Source organism: Polypterus senegalus, chromosome 1 (genome assembly GCF_016835505.1).
Source record: "Polypterus senegalus isolate Bchr_013 chromosome 1, ASM1683550v1, whole genome shotgun sequence".
Taxonomy (NCBI): Eukaryota; Metazoa; Chordata; class Cladistia; order Polypteriformes; family Polypteridae; genus Polypterus; species Polypterus senegalus.
In genome coordinates, this window is record NC_053154.1 from 260,589,673 (window position 1) to 260,613,930 (window position 24,258).

Genomic DNA, 24,258 nt, shown 5'->3' on the forward strand with positions numbered 1-24,258 from the left:
CACTTGGGTTAGCTTTTAATGCTAATTTACCTTCATGATAACAAACAGCTCTGAAGGGCCCTTAATCACGAGTCCCTGGTACAATAAGAGCAAAGGTCATTTCTCATTTGAGGCTCATGATTTGTCTCTCCTGGCGCCCCGCCCGGGGTTTGTTTCCTGCCTTGCACCCAGTGTTGGCTGGGATTGGATCCGGCAGACCCACGTGACCCTGGATATAGCAGGTTGGATAATGGATGGATTAATGGATATGTCTCTCTCCCGATGGTTCAATTTAACTCTTTGAGGGCTGAATATTTTTTCCCAAAGACAGTTTCTGAAAAGCAATGGTTTCACACAGAAGTCAACATAAAACGCCTGTTGCTGCATGCTGTGGCTGCCAGTTTGCCACGAATGTGCAGCAGGCATGCTGCCAGGTTGTCTGTATGTGGCAGTCACGGTTGCAGTGCATTGCAATCTAGTTTCTACCTCTTATCATTGTTAAGTGGCAGTCCTACTTGGTGAGCACTGTCAATGCCACGATTAGCTGGGGACCAATCAGCTGAAGCTGGAACCTTACATTCGTTTTTGATCACTTGTATCAAAATCGGAATTCGACAAGTCATAGTCCAGTTCAGATATAATAATAGGCAAAACGTTGTCCGCGGAGTATTTTGCTTTATGCATTTGCTTTGATCTCTCGCCAGATGTCAGTCCCATTTTGGCTGTTGTTTGCACCATGCTACTCACACAAGCACAGGAAATCTCGGTCAAACCAATGAATCTAACTTTCCTTCTAGCAGCGAGAGACCAACTAAAACATAACAGTTGGCTTTGTCACCGTTTACAGTTGATTACCATTGTTAACTCCTCGTTTTGACAAAAGTCGACATCATCCCTGAAAGAGTTAAATACAAGGTTCAAAGAATGGATGGCTTGATGACTTCCAATAAGTCCACACCATTAGACAACTAACCGCAGGAAGTGGTGTGTAGTACCACCCTCCTTTTATCATGTTATTCAGATATGACTTGCATATGCTCAATAAGTAATACAGCTCTTTATATACCTCTTTTTCTTACTCTAATTAGGAATTCTGACACCATTTAGTAGGCACAACACCATGTAAGGACAGTGGTGGCCCTGGGAGATTCAATCAGAGCTGCAGGAATTAATATTGTTAAGTGTTGTTGCATGTAAGTGAAACGTAAATTATACACATATATCATACCTTTTAGAAACAGATATTCATTGAGTTTGTTTGGAAACAATCTGATATAATTGGTTATGCTACTTGCACAGCTATGGTTACTAGCCATATTCTTTCTCCCTTCTCGCAAGACTTGTCCTCTCAGTCCTGATAACATGAGTTAGTCGAACAGGTGTAAGGCTAGAAATGATTATGGTTAAAAACAGCTTTTTAATTACAGTAGCTACTTTTAAAACCAAGGACATAACTTGAAATCACCAGTATGAAGACACACCCACCTCATGATGCCCAAATTCTTTTAGTGAAAAAAGTGCTAGTCCCCTCATCTGTTAATTTATCATCACTGTATGACTCACCTATACAACCAAAATTGAACGAGTATCCTCATACGCCAAAGAATGACAAGCCCTGGTATTTTTTTAACCAAGTAGTACAAGCAATTTACTTTTGTAGGTACAGTATATAAAATGATGCTGTGGTCCACCCTATTTTATCAGAAGCCACTCACTTTCAGATTTTTGGCCTTGCTATTGATTTTTAGGCCTGTACCTTAAATGTTGACTTGCAGTTCTACTGCAGAAATTTAAAGAATATTTTAAAAATTCTTGTTCTGTACCTCATATACCGTATCATATTCCAAGTACAAGCTAAAATACTTTCATGTGTATTTGTGTATGCAAGCTAAATCTATGTACAATATTTGGAAATATAGCAAAATATGCAGTATATATTGTCAAACGTGAGTTTATGGAGCATTTTGCTCTTACTAAACAAGAAAGCAGAGGGAAGGGTGATTAGGTGACACAGTTTGTAACTGTGTTTCCTCTTCTGCCTTCAGAATGAAGTAGGACCCGGCCACCAAACACTTCAAATACTTCATTCCAACATCTTTGTGTGAGTTGTGAAAGAGGAATGTCATGTTCAACCCGCTGCACTTTGATATGAAATAATATATTGTGGACACTAGAGGGCACAGTTGTTCCTTAAACCCAACACAACAGATTGAGGTCAGAGCACATTTACAGTAATCCCTCCTCGATCGCGGGGGTTGCGTTCCAGACACCCTGCGATAGGTGAAAATCCGTGAAGTAGAAACCATATGTTTCTATGGTTATTTTTATATATTTTAAGCCCTTATAAAATCTCCCACACTGTTTATAAATATTCCCCGCAGAGTTATACAGAATAATCCCTTTGTATTCTCTTAGATATTAGGTAAGATTAATTGAAATTATGTATATAAACACACTGTTTATATACAGTAAAACCTAAATATTATTTTAAAGATATTGAGTGTCTCCGATACCACATATGTTACAGCCATTACGATAGACAGGCCACGAGCAATAAATATGTACAATGCAAGAAAAATAGTGTACAGTAAATGTGTGTACAGTGACACTAAACGTACGTACATGTACTAAGTACTGTAAGTAGAAAATTAATTATGGTTACTCACCAACAATGACACGATGACTTGTTCGATAACAATGAGTTTAGTTTTACTGCACAACAAAGGAGAGCGTTACAGTTCTTCCAAAGGAGCCACTTCAGGCGATTGTGTAGCACTGCCGTTGTTCTTTATCTGGCAGTCTTCAATCCAAATCCCTAAAACAGATTCCATCCAGACTACTGCCTTATTACATCCACTTACAACTCGTTTTGCACCCTGGTTAAAAGGACACTGCGGCCGTAGATCTTATATTCCTTTCCTACTTTTTAAATAAAAAGAATTGTAGCCTTCAACAAATCCAAAACGTTTACCTTTTCGGCAATCGTTAACATCTTCCGCTTTGCTTGGGCACGGCCCCTAAAGCAGTAGCAGATCGTTTTGGAGCCATAATGAAGGGCTTGACTATGCACAAAGATAAACACAAAACAGCACAACTCTTTACACAGAGAAACACGTTGATGCTGAATGAGCGAGACGAGACTTCCTGGTTAACACTGCATTCAGCAGGCAGGAATTTAACTGCGTGCTCTGATTGGTTAGCTTCTCAGTCAGGAGAACTTATCTGCGTGCTCTGATTGGTTAGCTTCTCAGTCATCCGCCAATAGCGTCCCTTGTATGAAATCAACTGGGCAAACCAACTGAGGAAGCATGTACAGGAAGTAACAAGGCACATTGTCTGCAGAACCCGTGAAGCAGCGAAAAATCTGCGTTATATATTTAATTATGCTTTTATATAAAATCCGCGATAGAGTGAAGCCGCGAAAGTCGAAGCGCGATATAGCGAGGGATTACTGTATTTTCAGAAAACTCTTGCTAAAGTGTTCCCCACCACCATAGCCACAAGTATATAATGGGCACGACACACAATTATTCTTTGTTGTTTCTTCGTTGGGTGGAAACCTCAAGCAAGATGGCTCCTCGACTTCCACAGCACGCCCTGGCTGCAGTCACAGTACCCAGCAGGGCTGTGATATAGAACTCCAATTCACATGGTGCCCTGTTGCAGGGCCATCTTACCAGCATTATAGGCCCCTGGGCAAAGCAGTGCACTGGAGCTCCTACCTACACAACCACTCAGCAAGTCACAACATTCATAGATTAGCATGGGACCCCAATGCTTGTGGGGTCCCAAGGCAACTGTCCAGTGTGCCCATGCGTTAAGATGGCCCTATCCTGTTGGAATCGGCAGGGAGGCTGCCATATAATGTTCAGGGGGTGGCAGTGTCCTACAGAAGCTGCCTTTGCCCATCCTTCTACGTCTTGGGTGTCCCGTCCAGGTTGGGCTCCCATCTGTCTCTCACAATATATAACTATTGCTTTCAAGACTTTGCACACAACATTTTCACTTTTGCCTAGGGAAGCTAAAGAACTAGAGCTGACCCCAGTAGAAATGAATAATATGTCTACTTTACATTATAGTATAATAAAAAATATACACTTACTGGTCACTTTATTAGTACTATCTAGTACTACTCAGTCATTCTGCTACACAGACACACAGACCTTTTGTCCTCAGAATAGCCTGAATTATTCAATGCAACAAAGTGATGGGACATGTCTTGGGAATTTTGGTTAATGCTGAATGAATAGCATTGAATAGCAATGCACACACAATTTTCAGCCACATTTTGATGAAGGACTGTTGAGTTAACCAAAGCAACTGTTATATTTGTGGAGCCAGTTTGAGGAGATGCATGTTTTATTTCATGGCACATTATCTTCACAAAAGAATCCTTTTGACAAACTGTGGCCATAAAGGATGCATGTGCCCAGCAAAAATGGTTTTGACATTCAAATGATTATTAGCTGTACCCATGGGCCTAATATGTACTAAATAAAATTCCTCACACTATTACGCTACCATTACCAGCCTGTACCATTGACACAAGACAGGATGGATCCATGAATTTATGTTGTTTATGCCCAAATTTGGCCCTAACATCTGTGCATGACAGAAGATGTTAGGAAAACAACAAAACTTTTTGCTTCAATCATCTAGTTGTCACCTATGGCCTTATATTTCTGTTCTTGGCTAACTGAAGTGGAACTTGTAATAAGTGTGTAAGTTTAATATGTCACTGTGCTCTATGCAAATATATTTTATAAATCTGCCTTTTTCTACTCACATGCACAGTTGACACAGAGCCAGATTTAGCACAGGGGTTCACCATATAAGAACTGCTAGGCAAGCATTATAAGACAAGACAGTTAGGTAAAACTGCAAAATGGCCAGTCAGAAAGAGGACTATTATATACTATTTTTGTATGTCAAAGTCAGCATGAAACTGTATCCTCTTTTGCCTTGTTTTTTGCCTTGCCTAGGTGGAGTGGTGGCTCTGAGGCTAGGGATCTGCACTGACAATTGGAAGGTTGTGGGTTCAAATCCCGTATATGCCAAAAGGGACTCTGCTCTGTTGGGCCCTTAACCTGCAATTGCTGAGTGCTTTGAGTGGTGAGAAAAGAACTATATAAATGCAAATAATTATTAATAATTATTGTTTGGAATGGCATGATTCACCTAAGTTGGGACCTGCACATGAAGAAAGAGTATAAAGCCTTGGAACATTACCCGGCACACCTTTGAAACCGACAGACAGATGGAAGATAACGTCATCTGATCCTGAAAATCCTTCCACTGCATGGTGAAAATAGCAGACTCTACACATTGTGCCCCCACTCCCAAACTGGATTCTTGCCATTTGCTTCCTTCATCTATTATGCAGCGTAAGCCACCATTAAACAAAGCTAAGTTATTTCTCCTATGTGATTTCTTACCACTGTATGACTAAGGGAGGGGTATTGCCTTTTTATATTATATCTATATAGATTTGGGTTGTGTAACACGCTGCAATTACAAAAGAACTCATTCCAACAAGGGAGCTAACACCCCCTGCTGGATACAGAACCAAATGTGGTTTACTGTTGCTCTAGCCCTTCTACTTCAAAATCCATATGTTTAGAGATACCCTTCTGTGCAATGTGGCCAGTTATATGAGAGTGATAAAACACAAACTATATAAAGTTTGAGCATTTCTTGACAAATGCGGGCACAGCTCAGTCTGTTTTAAACTTGCAAGGTGTAAAGTTGGAAAAATGTTGGAATTCATTTCTGTCTGTATTGTACAATTTTAAGAAATGTGAGGTAGCAATGGATCCCCTCTTACCTCTCCTTGGGAAACACTTATGTATACTGGTCTGGTGTCTAATGCATAACTACAACAAGTAATACTGTTATCAGGTGTAAGCAGGCATTTTTTAACAGAGTATTAGTGTTGTGATATTTCTCTACTCATGGCACTGAGAACTATGACAAGTAGGATTTTGACCTAGCAGGCCTCAAACAAGGAGAGCTGGCAAAAGAACTAGAAATGTTCCAAAATAAAGTCAATGAGCCATAAGTATTGTGATTGGGAGACAAAAACAAAGTGAAAATGGGAGTGAGGGCTCTTAAATGCACCACCAAAGGCATGCCTGGACCTTCTCCAGCCTACTTACAAAAGACTTGCCCTGTTCATCTTACTTACTTACTATGGGCAGAAAGAAGACCCAGCTGCTTTGACATCAAGGTGGACCACAACAACAGAACACAGTATATGGAAACACATTTATGGGGACAGAACACATACAACAAATTATAAGAAAGAACTGGCAGAGGTAACATAAAAATATAAAAAAAACCCCACAAAATTACCAAAATCAATAATACAATATATAAAATACATGTAAGTTAAACTGATACATAAAAAGAATGAGGATGATTACTGTAAATCTCCAGCTTGCAAGCAAATGGGCAAATAGGAATCTTTATGAATTGAGATAATTATTAACCCAAATAAATAATAAGGAAAACATGGTCAAAAGTGCAATGGCAGGCAACCTACGGTAAACAAGTCCCAAAACACAATCTGTTGACAAAATCCAAAAAAACAAAGCAAGAAAAACACAAAAAACATTGAATTGAAAGAAATAACAATACTTGCATCTCCAGCACAATGTCAGTGATCAACTGGTTGTGTCTTTCACTGCAGCCAGATAAAGGCATATGGAGGACCCAGCAGAAGTGACAACATTGTGGAACTCCTGGGGTTCCACCCACAAAAGTGCACAAAACATGAAATCACATTTAAAGTCAGAGTACATAGATATTAAATAAGCCAAACTGACAGAAATTACATAAAAATATGAAAAATAATAATTTCAAACTAACAAGAACAACAATAAAATACACAAGAAAGTTACCTAACAATTAAAGCTACATCAAATAGTTGACTCATTTGACACAGTGTTAAAGTAAAAATGGTGTGTCTGTTATCGTGTAATGACAGTGTTGCTCCAACAAATAACAGCAATGCAAGTTGCTGGGCTATAATGTGTTCTTTAACTAAGCCTGTTAGTATCTGCTACACACTAATTGAAAGTTCATTTGCACAAGTTACTAACTGATGCAAGTTACTAAACGCAGACTTAAAAAAATAAACTGCATCAAAGAGCAATGTTTATAGACCTCCATGCAACTACTGTGCATAAAATGGTTTATGTTAAGATTGATCATAAAGTTATAACCCAGAAACTGAAAGGGGTATCAGTTGCTGATTTTGTTTGGCAATCAAAGTTTAGCATCTGTTTACTAAAATAGGTGAAGTACACAATTTTAGCATTTATGGTGTATGGTGCAGGTGTCATGTTTAAGAACGAAGTCCAAGTGGATGTCAATAATCACAGAATTAAGTACACAAGTACTGTTTCAAACTATCTCTGAACTTCTAATGCTTGAGAACAAATATGGCTTTGGAAATTCATTTTCACCTGGTCAATTTATTCTAAGACCAGTCCCATCATATTCTGGGCCATTCTTTATGGATATCAAACAAATGCTGACTCAATAGTATCATGCATTTCTTCCACATATATGAGCAACATTTGCACATAGTGGGCATCCACAGTGTATGTATGATGTTCCAAAGAGAATCTTTAGGTAATGAATTAAAATGGTGAGAAATTTAAGAAGTATTTCATAACTTGAGCCGGAGTCCAAGGAAGAGTTCAAACAATGCATCTTAAATTTCCCTCTGGATCAATAAAGTATCTATCTATCTATCTATCTATCTATCTATCTATCTATCTATCTATCTATCTATCTATCTATCTATCTATCTATCTATCTATCAGTGAAGATTAAAGATTCTCCAACACCAAAGAAATGCAAGATCCAAGATAGGGCTGGCACGGTCACTTACATCATTTTTAATTACAGTATATACTCACGGAAAAGTTCTCCCGCGGATAAGTCGGGATTTTACTGTATGGTATTTTATAATGTCGGTTGTATAAGTCGAATGGAGAAAACTCATGCTATTGGTCCAAGAGATTATGATATGCTAACGCCAACCTGAGAGAGTAAACCATGGAGCACACTACCTTTTTTTAGTATGTGGGTGTGGCAATGCGCTGTATCAGTGAGTGCTCCTAATCTCTCTCTCTATCTCTCTCTACTGTTCCTACGTGACCACACTGTAATAACCGAACTTTTCTGAAGCAACATTTGCACTCATTTCTGTTTTTTGCATCTCAAATCCTCATACACCTTTATTGTAAGAGGATCCCTTATCTACGATGGAACATTCGATCAGAAGAAAATATGAAGTGGGTTTTAAATTAAACACCATTGAAGTAGCAAAAGAAATTAGTAACTGCACTGCTGCAACAAAATTTGATGTGTCTGAGAAACTGATGTAAGATTGGAGGAGGCAAGAAGATGTAAAAAAAAAATTAATTGTCTCATTTTTGAATGGGCATATAAGTTGGGGTCTGATTTTATGATCGATTTTTCGAGTTTCAAGACCCGACTTATTTGTGAGTATATATGGTATGTTGAAGGTGTGGTCTATATTGATTACATGCCTCAAAAAGACCACCTAATCATTTGATATTATGATAATATCCTTTTTTGTTGCTAGCACTCCAGCTTACACAACATGAAAAGCGAAGGTTGCTCTATGAACATTTATATTCAAACAGATGACACATGCACTGTGTTCTCCAGATTTGGACCTGCATCACTACTAATCTGAACATTTACTTTCTGTGGAACTCACTTGGTCAATGATGAAGATGTCAGGTCGGCTATGGGAAAGTGGTTGAACAAGTAAAACAAAATGCTTTATTTGAGTGTCATATCAAAGTTTCCTGAAGGTTATCTATGAAGTGTGTCTGGGAAGAAGACGTATCATGTCCAAATCTTTTTAAAGAATTTTATCACGAAGGGTTATCAACAGTAAAAATGAGTACACGGGCAATCCTAGCACAGAGAAACAATAAAGTCAAACGAATTAACGCCAAAAATGTTGATCGGTTACATGGCAAATTGGTTAAATGCGTATCAATAGACTAGGCTGAAACAGTTGGTGGTCATCGTGCAGAAGATGAAAACATCAACTTACCATATCCCGAAGAATATCTACAACTGTTATCGGTCTTCCTCTGCACGAATTATTGTAGAAAGAAGGATATATCCAAGAAAGGTAATGTAGTACATCTTCAAGGGATAACATTAGACAAGAAAGGAGATTTTGATATGGCATTCATATTAAAACATTAACAATTTTCCGTTAGATTAGCTTTTGCAAAGACAATTAACAAATCTCAGAGCCAAAAATTCAAAAAATTAATTTTATTTAATAGAGAGAAAGAAACAAAACCGTATCACGAGCAGTTATACATTGCACTGTCACAATGAAATTCCAAACACAGAATCAAAATTCAAATCAATATTGATGAAAATTTTATTCAAAAAATTGTTTTTACTGAAGTTTTACAGTAAAAGTGTAAGTTTGAAAAGTATTTGCATGTTAATTTCAAAGCCAAAAAGAACAAAATCGTACTATTATGCAATGAATAACTCTAACACAAAATGAAATATAATTTACTTTCAAATTATTACATTTTACTATTTCTAATATGGTTAATTACTCGCTGTAATGTAAAATAGTTAGTTTTCTTATGCATATGTAATAATTCTCATGAAAATAACAATCTGTTTAAATTGTACATTCACATCCCCATACGTGAGCGGCAGAATCGCAATTTTAGGCTAGCATGTAGCGTAGCCCTGGGGGCTGACGAGCAAAGCAAGCAGAGGGAAAAGCTCCTTAGTCTTATAAATATGTGCCTTATTCTTTAATCAGTGCTGTTTATTTTCACTTTCAGTCTAACTAATGTCTGCCTTAACCCTAATACATATTTTTAGACAATGATCTTATAACTGCATGCTGTAATGCTTTTTTATGTTTTAGCATTGTCTCCAAATAGTTCATTTTTCACCCAGTTCTGTTTTTAATAAAGTTCTTGAAAACTAGTCTGTTTCCTAGTAAAAACTTAATGTAGACTCTAGATTTTTTTCTATTAGTTTATATTAACAATTTTTGCTATATGCTTAAATGATGGCCTCTTAGCTCCACAGACGTTTGTTCAACATGCAGCCAGATTACAGTGAATGTAAAGGTTGAACATTTTCACGTTGCTCATGTCAACAGCTTGTTCCTGACATAACCCTATAATATAGAAAAGTGGGCTCAAAAAGTGGGTGGTTGTCTTTGTGATCTACTTAATACTATACTTGTGCCCTTTGCTTTTCGTTTTGCTGCAGATTCTGTGTGGTGTTTGTCTTGGGCTTGTTTCCTATTTCTCATTTCATGGCAATACCTATAGCTTTACATTCATTGATTTGAGCTTTTTAATTTAAGCAGCCTACTGGCACTTACCTAGTGATCCATTCTCTGAGTCTCTTAAAAATTTCCAGCAGTTTTGAATTTTTTTTGTTTATGCTTGTATTTACAGATTCACCTTTTTCATTTTGTTTAGTTTAATGATTATGTCCATACTGTATTACTTTGTGTTAGTGTTTTCACTTTATCATTTCCTATGGCTTTAGCATTGCTCCCTTTTCTAAAGTATTGCCTATAATGATATATTGGCTTGTTACACCTATAGATGATTATTTCCTTTTAAATTAGATAGATAGATAGATAGATAGATAGATAGATAGATAGATAGATAGACAGACCTAATGTAACAGCCATTTCAGTGCTGACTTTAAGTTTTGAAGTTTTGCCACTGGGCACTGTGTCCCCTCCGGAGTAACACATTTCCTAGGCAGCCTTCGTTCTTAAATTAATGCAACTTACTACTATTTTACCTCTAAGGGAAAAAAATTGGTCCAGATGATACAAAGTTCATTAAATTCTCCCATTTCTGTCTGTAGTCCTCAGAGAAATGTTTTTTGAGCATTTGAAAATATAGCCTGCTTATGTGTTTTCATCGATTAAAACATGTTTGGTTATTGCCTTCAGGGACTCCATGAAGGCTAAAATATCATTGTGTATTAATATTTTGTTTATATTCTTGCCTATGACAAGACAAGTTGGGTGCTAAAGGATATTGTTTCAAGGAAAACTCTCATTTTTCAGAATTTACAGGCCCTGCTTAGCACTCAACACACTAGCTACTTGTTGTCAGGTTATTAAAACACAGGCTGATATGTTCATGCCATACTCTCAGATGCCCTGCATAATCATACTCCTTGGTGATTGTCTCTGACCAAGGTCTCCCAACAACATGTTTTACTCTGTACAACAACAACAACATTTATTTATATAGCACATTTTCATACAAAAAGTAGCTCAAAGTGCTTTACATAATGAATAGAAAAATAGAAGACACAGTAAGAAAAGAAAATAAGTCAACATTAATTAACATAGAATAAGAGTAAGGTCCAATGGCCAGGGTGGACAGAAAAAACAAAAAAACTCCAGACGGCTGGAGAAAAAAATAAAATCTGTAGGGATTCCAGACCATTAGACTGCCCAGTCAGTCCCCTCTGTAATCACTTTAGACTGGAGCATTTTTTTTACTTTATTATTATTATTATTTTTACTTTTCTGGCTTCCTTCTAGTTTTATATAGCACAAAGTCATTTACATCTATGCTCTCAGACCCAACCTAAAACAATTTGTGTGATAAGAGGTCCACTGTGAAGCACAATATTTTTTAGGTTATATACAGTGCATCCAGAAAGTATTCCCAGCGCATCACTTTTTCCACATTTTGTTATGTTGCAGCCTTATTCCAAAAATGGATTAAATTAATTTTTTTCCTCAGAATTCTACACACAACACCCCATAATGACAACGTGAAAAAAGGTTTACTTGAGATTTTTGCAAATTTATTAAAAATAAAAAAACTGAGAAATCACATGTAGATAAGTATTCACAGCCTTTGCCATGAAGCTCAAAATTGAGCTCAGGTGCATCCTTTTTCCCCTGATCGTCCTTGAGATGTTTCTGCAGCTTAATTGGAGTCCACCTGTGGTAAATTCAGTTGATTGGACAAGGCACACACCGTCTATATAAGGTCCCACAGTTGACAGTTCATGTCAGAGCACAAACCAAGCATGAAGTCAAAGGAATTGTCTGTAGACCTCCGAGGCAGGATGGTCTCGAGGCACAAATCAGGGGAAGGTTACAGAAAAATGTCTGCTGCTTTGAAGGTCCCAGTGAGCACAGTGGCCTCCATCATCCATAAGTGGAAGAAGTTTGAAACCACCAGGACTCTTCCTAGAGCTGGCCGGCCATCTAAACTGAGCAATTGGAGGAGAAGGGCCTTAGTCAGGGAGGTGACCAAGAACCCGATGGTCACTCTGTCAGAGCTCCAGAGGTCCTCTGTGGAGAGAGGAGAACCTTCCAGAAGGACGACCATCTCTGCAGCAATCCACCAATCAGGCCTGTATGGTAGAGTGGCCAGACGGAAGCCACTCCTTAGTAAAAGGCAAATGGCAGCCCGTCTGGAGTTTGCCAAAAGGCACCTGAAGGACTCTCAGACCATGAGAAACAAAATTATCTGGTCTGATGAGACAAAGATTGAACTCTTTAGTGTTAATGCCAGGCATCACGTTTGGAGGAAACCATGCACCGCTCATCACCAGGCCAAAACCATCCCTACAGTGAACATGGTGGTGGCAGCATCATGCTATGAGGATGTTTTTCAGCGGCAGGAACTAGTCAGGATAAAGGGAAAGATGACTACAGCAATGTACAGAGACATCCTGGATGAAAACCTGCTCCAGAGCGCTCTTGACCTCAGACTGGGGCGACGGTTCATCTTTCAGCAGGACAATGACTCTAAGCACACAGCCAAGATATCAAAGGAGTGGCTTCAGGACAACTCTGTGAATGTCCTTGAGTGGCCCAGCCAGAGCCCAGACTTGAATCCAATTGAACATCTCTGGAGAGATCTTAAAATGGCTGTGCACCGATGCTTCCTATCCAACCTGATGGAGCTTGAGAGCTGCTGCAAAGAGGAATGGGCGAAATTGGCCAAGGATAGGTGTGCCAAGCTTGTGGCATCATATTCAAAAAGGCTTGAGGCTGTAATTGCTGCCAAAGGTGCATCTACAAAGTATTGAGCAAAGGCTGTAAATACTTAAGTACATGTGCTTTCTCAGTTTTTTTATTTTAAATAAATTTGCAATAACCTCAAGTAAACTTTTTTCACGTTGTCATTATGGGCTGTTGTGTGTAGAATTCGGAGGAAAAAAATGAATTTAATCCATTTTGGAATAAGGGTGTAACATAACAAAATGTGGAAAAAGTGATGCGCTGTGAATATTTTCCGGATGCACTGTAATTGTGCAGGTGTAGATGTGAGTGGCCATGGACTGCTTTGATGTTGATTGGGGTGCTTGGCTGATCTCGTATTCACATGCAAATGGTGGGAGCGGTGGGAACAGTCAGTGGCGGTGAGGAATGAAGATTTGAAAAGAAACAGCAAGTGGGTCTGGTGCCTGACTGTTTTACAAGTCCTCTCACCCAAGCTTGACAAGGACTATTTTATTATTTTGAACATTTATTGGACTGCTTATTTAGTGCAGATTTAATTGTCTTTTAAAGTTCTTATTCTTTTAATGTCCTGTTATTAGAAGGGAGGCTTGAACTTTTTTTTAGTGTGGGTTTTATCAGTGCTTTTAATGTAGTGTAAAAGGTACATGCTATGAACCTTGACCACCAGTTGCACTGGGTTGGGATGAGTGTAGAGCTTTCCCATGCAGCTGTTAGCTTGGGGGGCAGTTGTGTCCAATCCAAATCTTATTCTGCCTCTGCTAATAGAGTGCTCAGTCCTTGGCCATTTTCACTGTATTCCATAAATAAACATCATACAATCACCAGTCCTCTGATTTTCCTCAAGTCTTGCATCCCAGCTTATCATTTACCACACCCACAGAGCCATTTCCATCCTAATTGTATTCTACACTTGAAGCAAGTCCGTGCACTCCTATGCAAGTTTGTCAGGCTTACCACATCTAGGCACAAATTCACATTATAAAATCCACAGACCCCCAAATCTTAAAACATAACTCGGCCCCCCAACCTATCTTGTACTACACTGACAGGACAAGTCCAACCTAAATCTTATTCTGCTTTTACAATCTGGATGCCTATATTTCCTTGAACATACATTTTTCCCTCCTTTCCTAACGGCCTGAAAATTTCTCAGTTACTTTCTGATTAAATTGAGTCATTTCACTAAGCTTGCCAGCAAAAATTAGCTACATACTGTTGTCTAGAGCAGTGTTTCCCAAACTTTTTTTTTGTAGTGGCACAGTTTTTGTAACCAAAAGCATGCCATGGGACACCACTATTCTACTGACCACCAACACATATACTGTATATCTCATCTATTATTCAAGACAGAAGGTTTTGATTTTTTTGGTCATCTCTTCATTGTGCCTTCTAATGTCAATCTTATAGCCTTCATCTAGCTGTTCAGCAATACTAAGCCTGCAAAAAAAAATTGGGCCTCATGCTATTATGTAGATGACTGTGGCAACTTTCATGCTGCTTGCATTTTTCAGAAAAATGTTTTAGATCTCATACTTCCGTCGTTGTCCGCAGTGCAAACAGGGAAAACAAAAAAGGCATTACTTACACCACACCCAGTTAATCAACCATTTGTCATAACAAGAGCCGAAAAAGTCAGTGTCTAAGCTCATCCTTAAATTCTTAAGTTAGGTTGGTCCAGTCCAACTCCTTTACCTTCTTTTATTTCTTCAATTGAACGATTTTATGAAGGGATGTTTTGTTAAAAAAAAACAAATTTTCTTTAATCTCTGAAGTTCCACTTGAAGTTGCCATCAAAAGTTGTACTTGCTTATCTGTAGTTATGTAACGTTAAAGGCAGGTGTGAACTGTAAACCATTGATGTGAAATAGAAATAGTGCATCAATGATTGTCCAATCACATTAGATTGAAAAAGCTAAAAGAATACTAATTTGCTACCAATAAATGTGGGAGTGTCTGGGGCATAGAGAGAGAAACCAACCAATTAAAGAGGAGCCTCAGGTCACCTGCTTTCCAAATGATCAAGAACTTACATAGACTCTCATTTGGCTGGCGTCCTTCACTCCAGAAATACAGGTATTCATGCAGATTTTTTGTTTTTATTCACACAGAAATTAAACAAATACAAGTTGGAATCATTTTTTAATGGATGTTGATATGTGCTGACACCAGGCACATCGTGCAAATAAACAAATTTTCTTCATGATTATTTCACATTACCTAATTAATCCTTTCGGCCCTGGATTTTCTGTTTTTATGAGAAAAAATGTTTTGTGAGATATTCTACCTTTGGGGTATCTAAGAAGCTCAAAAATGAAAAAAACAAAAAAAATATCACTATTATTATACAAAAGCTGCCAAATACTTCCAATATTATATCTTTCACTTCCGTGTTTAGTGGACTGTATGCCAGTTTCTCCAGTGTGCGCCAACAGTAGCAAACGTACATGTGCTTTACAAAAACAGCTGCATATATATACAGTAATCCCTCCTCAATCGTGGGGGTTGTGTTGAAGAACCCCCCGCGATAGGTGAAAATCCGCGAAGTAGAAACCATATGTTTGTATGGTTATTTTTATATATTTTAAACCCTTATAAACTCTCCCACACTGTTAACATTATTAGAGCCCTCTAGACATGAAATAACACCCTTTAGTCAAATGTTTAAACTGTCCTCTATGACAAGACAGAGATGAAAGTTCTTTCTCACAATTAAAAGAATGCAAATATATCTTCTTCTTCAAAGAATGAGTGTCAGGAGCAGAGAATGTCAGAGAGAGAGAGCGGAAGAGAAAAGCAAACAATCAAAAAATAAATACGTGCTGTTGGGGTTTTAAGTATGCCAAGCACCGTGATAAAGCGGTCGCAAAGAAAGGAGCAATGTGAAGGTAGTCTTTCAGCATTTTTTAGAGGCGCATCCGTATCCTCTGTGCAAACAGCCCCTCTGCTCACACCTCCTCCGTCAGGCACAGAGAATGTCAGAGAGAGTGAGAGAGAGACAGGGAAAAGCAAACAATCAAGGACCGCACGGGAAGAATATTGTATATCATTGAGGAGTTTTCTTTAATACGTAATACATGCTCTGATTGGGAAGCTTCTAAGCCATCCGCCAATAGCGTCCCTTGTATGAAATCAACTGGGCAAACAAACTGAGGAAGCATGTAGCATAAATTAAAAGACCCATTGTCCGCAGAAATCCACAAACCAGCCAAAAATCTGTGATATATATTTAGATATGCTTACATTTAAAATCAGCGATAGAGTGAAGCCGCGAAAGTCGAAGCGCAATATAGCGAGTGATCACTGTATGTACTAGTAATAGGATGTCAGGGCCGAAAGGGTTAATTTAAGTACAGTGTGTAAAATATTTGGGGGGTTTGGCCCTGCAAAGCCTTGCATTGCAAACCGCCCCTGCTCTATACATAGCAATTAACATAACAATTGTATTGTAAACTGTCATAATATACTAATTATATTAATATAGTCAGCAATTATTAAACATACAGAACTGGGCTGGCCCACATTCAGAACACAATACAACAATATATAGGGTATCTATACAAGCTGTTTAATGGTTTAAACATTACATCTTTAGTCATTAATATGAGCTTTGTTAACATATACATGACGTAGAAATATAAAAATCAGAACACAATAAAGTGAAAAACCATAAAATTATTAATTTGTCAATATTTGGGTGTACTGGAACATATCACATTAATACAAATGTACAGTGGTTTATACATATTAAAATGCTCTCTGCAAGCGGGACAGCAGCTCACCACTAACAATGGGAAAGTCAGCATTCACTTAAAAAAATTAACAACAACCTTGTAACTCGCAGATAATACAAAATTGGCATTCTTTTACTATAACTATTAACACATTTAATCTAAAGTGTTACCATGTGATTTCATGATGAGTAGTTCAGTAAAACTGTACATTTAGACAGTAAATGCATAAAAACAAAAAAAAAATTTGATCATACATTTTTGGAGTGTCATATTAGACACAATTTAAATTAAAGAACATTGCCCAAAAATATACATGGGATTGAAGAGCCCACTCAAAATAATAGATTTCAGGACGCTAAGAATAAAACAGGACAAGGTACATAAAAAAGGGACTGTCCGAGAAAAATGGGACGTTTAATCAGCCCAGTTCTAGTGCCCATAATTAACTAGATGATGTAGGTGGGATGCCCATTTACCATATCAAATGTTGAAAGCAAAGAGTGTATGATCCTTCAGCTGTCTGTTTTGAGAGACAGTAAAAGAGAGGAAGGGAGGGAGAGGGGGATGGAGGGGATTAAAAAGCTAAAAACATTATTTTGGTACATGGAAAACAGTAAAGATGTTAAGAAGAATTGCTAGTCTAGTGTCAGGAATATTTATCTGAAAAACAAAGAACTAATATTTATTCATACATTTTGATTAATTTCAGGGCCCCTGTACCCGGGCAGAGCCCTGAGCTACAGCCAAGGCATAAATGTAGATGTGCCTAGAGAAGTGCAACCAAGTGCATTCTGGGACATAGTAACAGTATTAATCCTCTTTAGTCTGGATCAGAAAAAGCTATGTGGTGGATTTAATTCTAGTAAAGATGATCTATCAGAGTTTTTTCTATTAATTGAAGCACTTCTTCAGAAAAAGGATAGTGGGAATCTGGGGCAATCCACCAAATTATGTAGTTAAGCTAAAAACTATGATGACTTTTAAATGTTTATGTATGAGATTTTGGGACAACTTAGCTATTAGGTAACCAAATGAGCTTGATTAACTCAATGGCCTCCTCTCATTTGTCAAATTCCTAAGAATATACATTACAAAAAAACAAATATATTTTAAAAATATGAAATATTTCTTAACATTAAAATTATCACATTTTAATTGACTAAAACTGATGCTTTAGAGGACTACAGTAGCTCAGCAATATATATACAGTAAATTATATTAGCAGTGCCTCTAATTTTCGCTTTTTCTCAAAAGTAGCTTTGAAGTCCATTTAACTGATACAGCAATTCTCATAAATCCTGTCTTGGAACTGCAAATAAAATGAAAATTCACATGATCTTCTATCCCACTACAAGGATGTATGTTGTAATAAGACTTTACACTTCTTCTGTGTAAATCCAAAAAGAAACATTTGCAAAAGGTATCACAGATTTATTTAAAAAAGGCTAAATGTCAAAGTCTTTTAACAAAATTGCAAACGTCTTTTTGAAAGGCTGAAATAAATTTAAAGTTTTATGTAGGAATACCTCTTCAAACTTACCTTTATTTAATCAGTAACTTGTCTTTTTCAGAGTTGCCATGGGTAAGAGAGTAGTAAAGACAGGGGTATCACATTGCAGCACCGAAATACAGGAAATGTCCTCAAAGAAAAATGAAGGCATTGGCAGTTGTCTAGCACTTTCTGATCTTTGAAACTTCTTTCAGCCTCAACCCCTCAAGATTTGGAATAGACTTTTTCTGAAGACTTTTATAATAAAATACTGGAATATTGAAATTGTTCTTTGTAATGATAATAAATGAAGAGAAATGTATTCTTAATGTTCAGAAGAGAGTGCTACAGAAATTAGCGTATCTTCCTGAAAGCTGTAGGTATCTTGTCATGGTCACTGTGTTTCTTTCTTCTTCAAGTGTGAAAAAGTTTCAGGGTTGATTCTCTCATAGAGCCACATGTTGCTGGCAAATTCACAGGTTCCTCATGAGTCTTAACTAAATAAACAGTTTAGAAAATTAATGGATATTCAAAAGTTAAATTAATTTTAATGCACAGATGCCATAAAAATGACCACGCTACCATAATTCAGAGACTACCTATATTGCATTTGTTACTCACTTACTGATATGTAACAAGAACAAAAAAAAGTTTTATTTAGCCTTATTAAGAATTACACAGTCCCAGTAAAGTCCTTATTAATTTATTTCTTCAATGCATTTGATTCTTTGTTAATAAATAGAAATAACCCTTTTCTTCAACGTATGGACTGCAAAATAGCATCGTGTTATTTAGACTTATACTTTCTCTTAGGTGTTTTGAACCACAAAGAATTCAAATTTGATGTTTAATTTTGAAAACTTACTTGGGTTTCAGATGTTAAAAATAGTCATCATCTTATTTAGACACCATTTTGTTTCTCTCAGACATCACCATTTTCTTTAGTAACAACCTAGCATTGTGCTGGAAAATTGACCAGAAATGCACTCTGCACAGCATTACCACCGACAGTGTAAGAGGTCAGCATTGTGTATTTTCTGGTCACCTGAGTTTGCAGATAAACCTCCAAACATGGTTGACAACTTTCTTCAATTCTTTTTCTTCCTGATTAACAAATTTAGCCTTTTTTTGATTAGCATTTTGGTTTGACGAAAGATATAAAATAGCTTTGGTTTTAAGTTTCATACATTTTTTTGACTACGCCTATTTTTCTGGTCGCTTTCTAAAAAATTCATCAGCCCATTTCATTCATGGCAGTACAAGTACACTGTTGTTCATGTAACATGGCCTAATTGTTACCCATTTTTAGAGTCACTCTCAGTAAGTACAGGTAGATAGATAGATAGATAGATAGATAGATAGATAGATAGATAGATAGATAGATAGATAGATAGATAGATAGATAGATAGATAGATAGATAGATACTTTATTAATCCCAAGGGGAAATTCACATAATCCAGCAGCAGTATACTGATACAAAGAAACAATATTAAATTAAATAGTAATAAAAATGAAAAAAATGAAAAAAATTAAAATAAAATTAATGTTCGCATTTACTCCCCCAGGTGGAATTGAAGAGTCGCATAGTGTGGGGGAGGAACGATCTCCTCAGTCTGACAGTGGAGCAGGACAGTGACAAAAGTCTGTCACTGAAGCTACTCCTCTGCCTGGAGATGATCCTGTTAAGTGGATGCAGTGGATTCTTCATGATTGACAGGAGTTTGCTTAGTGCCCGTCGCTCTGCCACAGATGTTAAACTGTCCAACTTTACTCCTACAATAGAGCCTGCCTTCTTAACAAGTTTGTCCAGGCGTGAGGCGTCTTTCATCTTTATGCTGCCTCCCCAGCACACCACCGCGTAGAAGAGGGCACTCGCCACAACCGTCTGGTAGAACATCTGCAGCATCTTATTGCAGATGTTGAAGGATGCCAACCTTCTCAGAAAGTATAGTCTGCTCTGACCTTTCTTACATAGAGCGTCAGTATTGGCAGTCCAGTCCAATTTGTCATCTAGCTGCACTTCCAGATATTTATAGGTCTGCACCCTCTGCACACAGTCACCTCTGATGATCACAGGGTCCATGAGGGGCCTAGGCCTCCTAAAACCCTTCACCTTAGAATGAATGCTGTAGAACAGTGTAGAAAAAAACAATGTTCGACAAATAAACAAGGATTAAAATGAAAATTTGTATTTGAATGGTTTTAAATATAAATAAATAAGCTCACACTTTAGAATATAATAGATACAAAATTGCATTTACATAACCAATAAATGAGACTAATTTCACTTTGTAATGGTCCGAGGTTTGGGTTTAGGTGACACAGTCCAAGTTGTATACACTTTCTTGAAGACCCGCAGTTTAGTCAGTACAAGGTCTGTGAACCTCTGGTGATTACTAGAACAAAATAAATTGAGTTATTGTAACAGCATATAACAAGGTTCAATTGGCTACATTGGAGAAAGAAATTAATACCCACATTGTTGTTGTTGCTATTTAAGTCTTATTAAGACCAAATAAAATCCTTGTTAATATTTTCTTACATAGAAATGAGTGAAGAATATACGTATGCACCCTACAGGCAGCCCCTATGCTACAGTGATAGTAACTTAGGTGAAGACTTTAGCTAGCCCCTAAAGTGTTACTAAACTTACTTTACCCAACAGATAAAGATCCACTGTAAATATTTGTACAAAGCATTGTTCATTGTGTTCTGAGATTTTTCAAGAAAGACAGAAGTTTCAAGGTTAAGGTTGTTATATTCACTAATTGTGGCACTGGAGAGTAGTGATGTGTTAAATGTTGATCAGCAAGAATTCCACTGTACATGTGACAATAATAGCAATTTAAGTCCAGAAACTTACAAACATGTATATTTGTAAACTATAATCCCCATTTTTAAAAACATTCCCGTTATATTCATATGTTTATTGCAGGTTAATACTATAAAACTGTGTTTGAATGGGCCACATGAATAAAGGACTTTCAAAGTTTTGGGGATAATTATAATAATATTTATTTATACAGCACCTTTCCCATGCTCAAGTCGCTAAGGAGGCCCAGGTTCCCTTAGGATGGTTTTATTTCCTCCTTTTTTTCATATTCAGAAATCTAATTTGCTTACTCAAAGATGAAAAAAATAATTTTACTCCAGCTGAATTATATTTATTTATTTTTAATTTATGTTACTAGAAGTCTCAGGAAAATATTGTCTAGTGGTTAAGGAGCTCACTGCAAAACAACAAAACTGTTAGAGTCAATAATGTGCCTTATAGTGCTAAGTAATAAACACAGGAAGAGAGGTCTTGGGTATAGTGTTCCATGTAGATAAGCAAAAACTGTACCTCTTTATTTGTGATTTGACAGTTGCTTTGGAAGGGAACATGAGCAAAATAAATGAAACTTAATTTAAAATGTATCCTGACTACACTAAGAAGCAGTTGTATTTTCAAAACTTATAGAATTTTCTTTCCTCAAGCAGCAGCTGTGCCCTTCAGACCACTTGCACATCACATCTTTCAAATACTCCATCTGGCAACAAACCTTGTGTACATGTGTTACTGGGGAGACCCAGACAGCAAGCCCCTCTGGCTAATTATTGAAACAGAAGATGCTTCTGACTACAGTTCCCTGCAGCCTTCCTATTCATTAAATATATACCAGTTTTAATAAAGCAAAAAGTCAAATGTACTAAGATGCATCCATATTAATTGCCTCCAGCTTTATCAAGATACACCACTGAAATGGCCAAATAATGTTCTCTGTTTATTACATTTAGCTCAAAATGTTGATCTGCAGTGTACAGTATGGCTGGGATTAGAAGGTCATTCAGAAACCTCCCTTTAAATATAAACCTGTGGACCCATAAAACAATTCTCTTAATATGAAATTGCTGTAATTAATATGTGGCTTTGCATTTTTAAGCCACTTGTGCCCATTCACTTCTCACCAAAGCTATTTAATTCATGAGAGACCACATTGGAAGTACAGCATAAATCTCAACAGAATATAAACAATATTAGTAGACTGGTTTGACTAAATACTAGAATGAAATCAATCGAAAAGTCTAAAATTAATCAGATATGGTCTTACAATTGTATTATCATTGTGTGCAAGATTTAGATGATTGAATGATCCATGCAGTTCTCACTTCATAACTGAAATTGCTTGCTCACTGACAAGATCTGGTTGATGTCAATTATTTATGTAGTAATACAGAAAAAGACACAAAGAGAAAATGCATCAACTCAAATTTCCTGTGCTTATAGATGTTAAGGGACAAAGAGCCAATCTCTTCAATAGTTTTTAGGCTGAAAGAATTAAGTTTAAATGTAGGAAAAAAATCTCACCCTCAGGAAAATACATCAACAGTCATAAAATAAACTGGTCAATATTTAAATATAAAAAAAAAAAAATCCCAAAGTTTACTTCATATGATATTCTCATGTGGGGTTGTGGTCTAACAGTGAGCACACCAGGTCTACAGTAAGAAAACAAATGCTAAAACAAGGGGCGACTGAAGAAAGGGATAGCAGTAGTGGCTTAGTAATCAAGATAACACTTGAAGGAGCAGACTCTACTAACATCCAAGCCAAGATTATTTATTCCCATATCCAGACTTGAATTTTTGTATTTCTTTTGGTGCCTAAACACACTGCCATGCTGTGTAAGCATATCCAGAAATCAGCTGACTGTCACTTTCACAACATTTGTCTCAATATGTGATGGACTCTGGAGGACTGGGTCTGTGGAGCAACAAGCAGAGAAACAGCCAGAGACAGTGTTTTTATTTAAAACACATGCAAGACCTCAAGAACCTCTTTTGGAAAAAACGGTCTCTTTGCAGTTAAACAGCTACTTAAATAAATATTTTATACTATGAACTTTAGATCTAACTATACCACAGGAACTATCTTAGTCTAAATAGTAAATTATTTACGGCGAAATACAGCAACAATGTTTATTTATATAGCACATTTTCATACAAAACACATAGTTCAAAGGGCTCACAGATACAAATAATGCATCAGTTCTCATTTTTCTGGGTGTGAGTGCAGCATTTGATACATTAGATCATAACGCTCTCTTTATTTACTTGGCCTATCCAATATAGCTTTAAATTGGTTTGAGTCTTTCCTAACAGGGAGAAGTTTTGTTTTGTAAATCTTGATGACTTTGCAGTGAGTAGTGTTCCATTTTGTCACTAACCAATCTCTCTTTCTCATTCTTTCCTAGGGCATGAAGCAGAAGCGGAAGTAGAAGCAGACAATGGCCGACAGAGGGATGAATCGTGTTGCCATTGTCGTAGAAGAACTCCAGGCACTCGACAAACAGATTTAGAAACTCCTGTCCAGACGAAGGTACCTTAGGGATTCGAAAGCTCAGCTGCTGGATAAACCATCCTCCACATCTCAAGTCAACGTAACATCAACCCCGCGTTGTGCCGCTCACTTCCAAGGACACGTAAGCTTCACCCCCGCGCCTCGTAGGAGTGATCATTGAAGCAGATCATTGATATTGGTCTGTCAGACCATTTTCTTCTACTATTTAATATAGAAATAATGATAGAAAACACTCATGAGAAGCATATTATTAAAAAACGCTTCTTTGACTCATCAGCAGCTTTAAAACTTACAAGCATTCTAATCCATCAGCCTGTTTATAGTACCAACTATAATAGCGAGGATAATGTAAATAGTAAAGTGGAAAAATTAAATTCTAAAGTGAGAGCTGCTGTTGACATATTTGTTCCTGAAAAGACAGTTAAAAAATCTTCTAGCTTTGTTATACCATGGAAGAGCCACAGAGTATGTGATTTAAAAAGAACATGTCGTAGAGCTGAGCGTAAATGGAGGAAAACTAAACTGATTATCCACTATGAGATATTGAAGGTTAAAATAACAGAATACAATAACACAGTCCATCTTGAGAGGTGCTGCGATTTCTCTAAGATTATAAATAACAATGCTAGTAATCCCAGAGTCTTATTTTCTACGATTGATCGT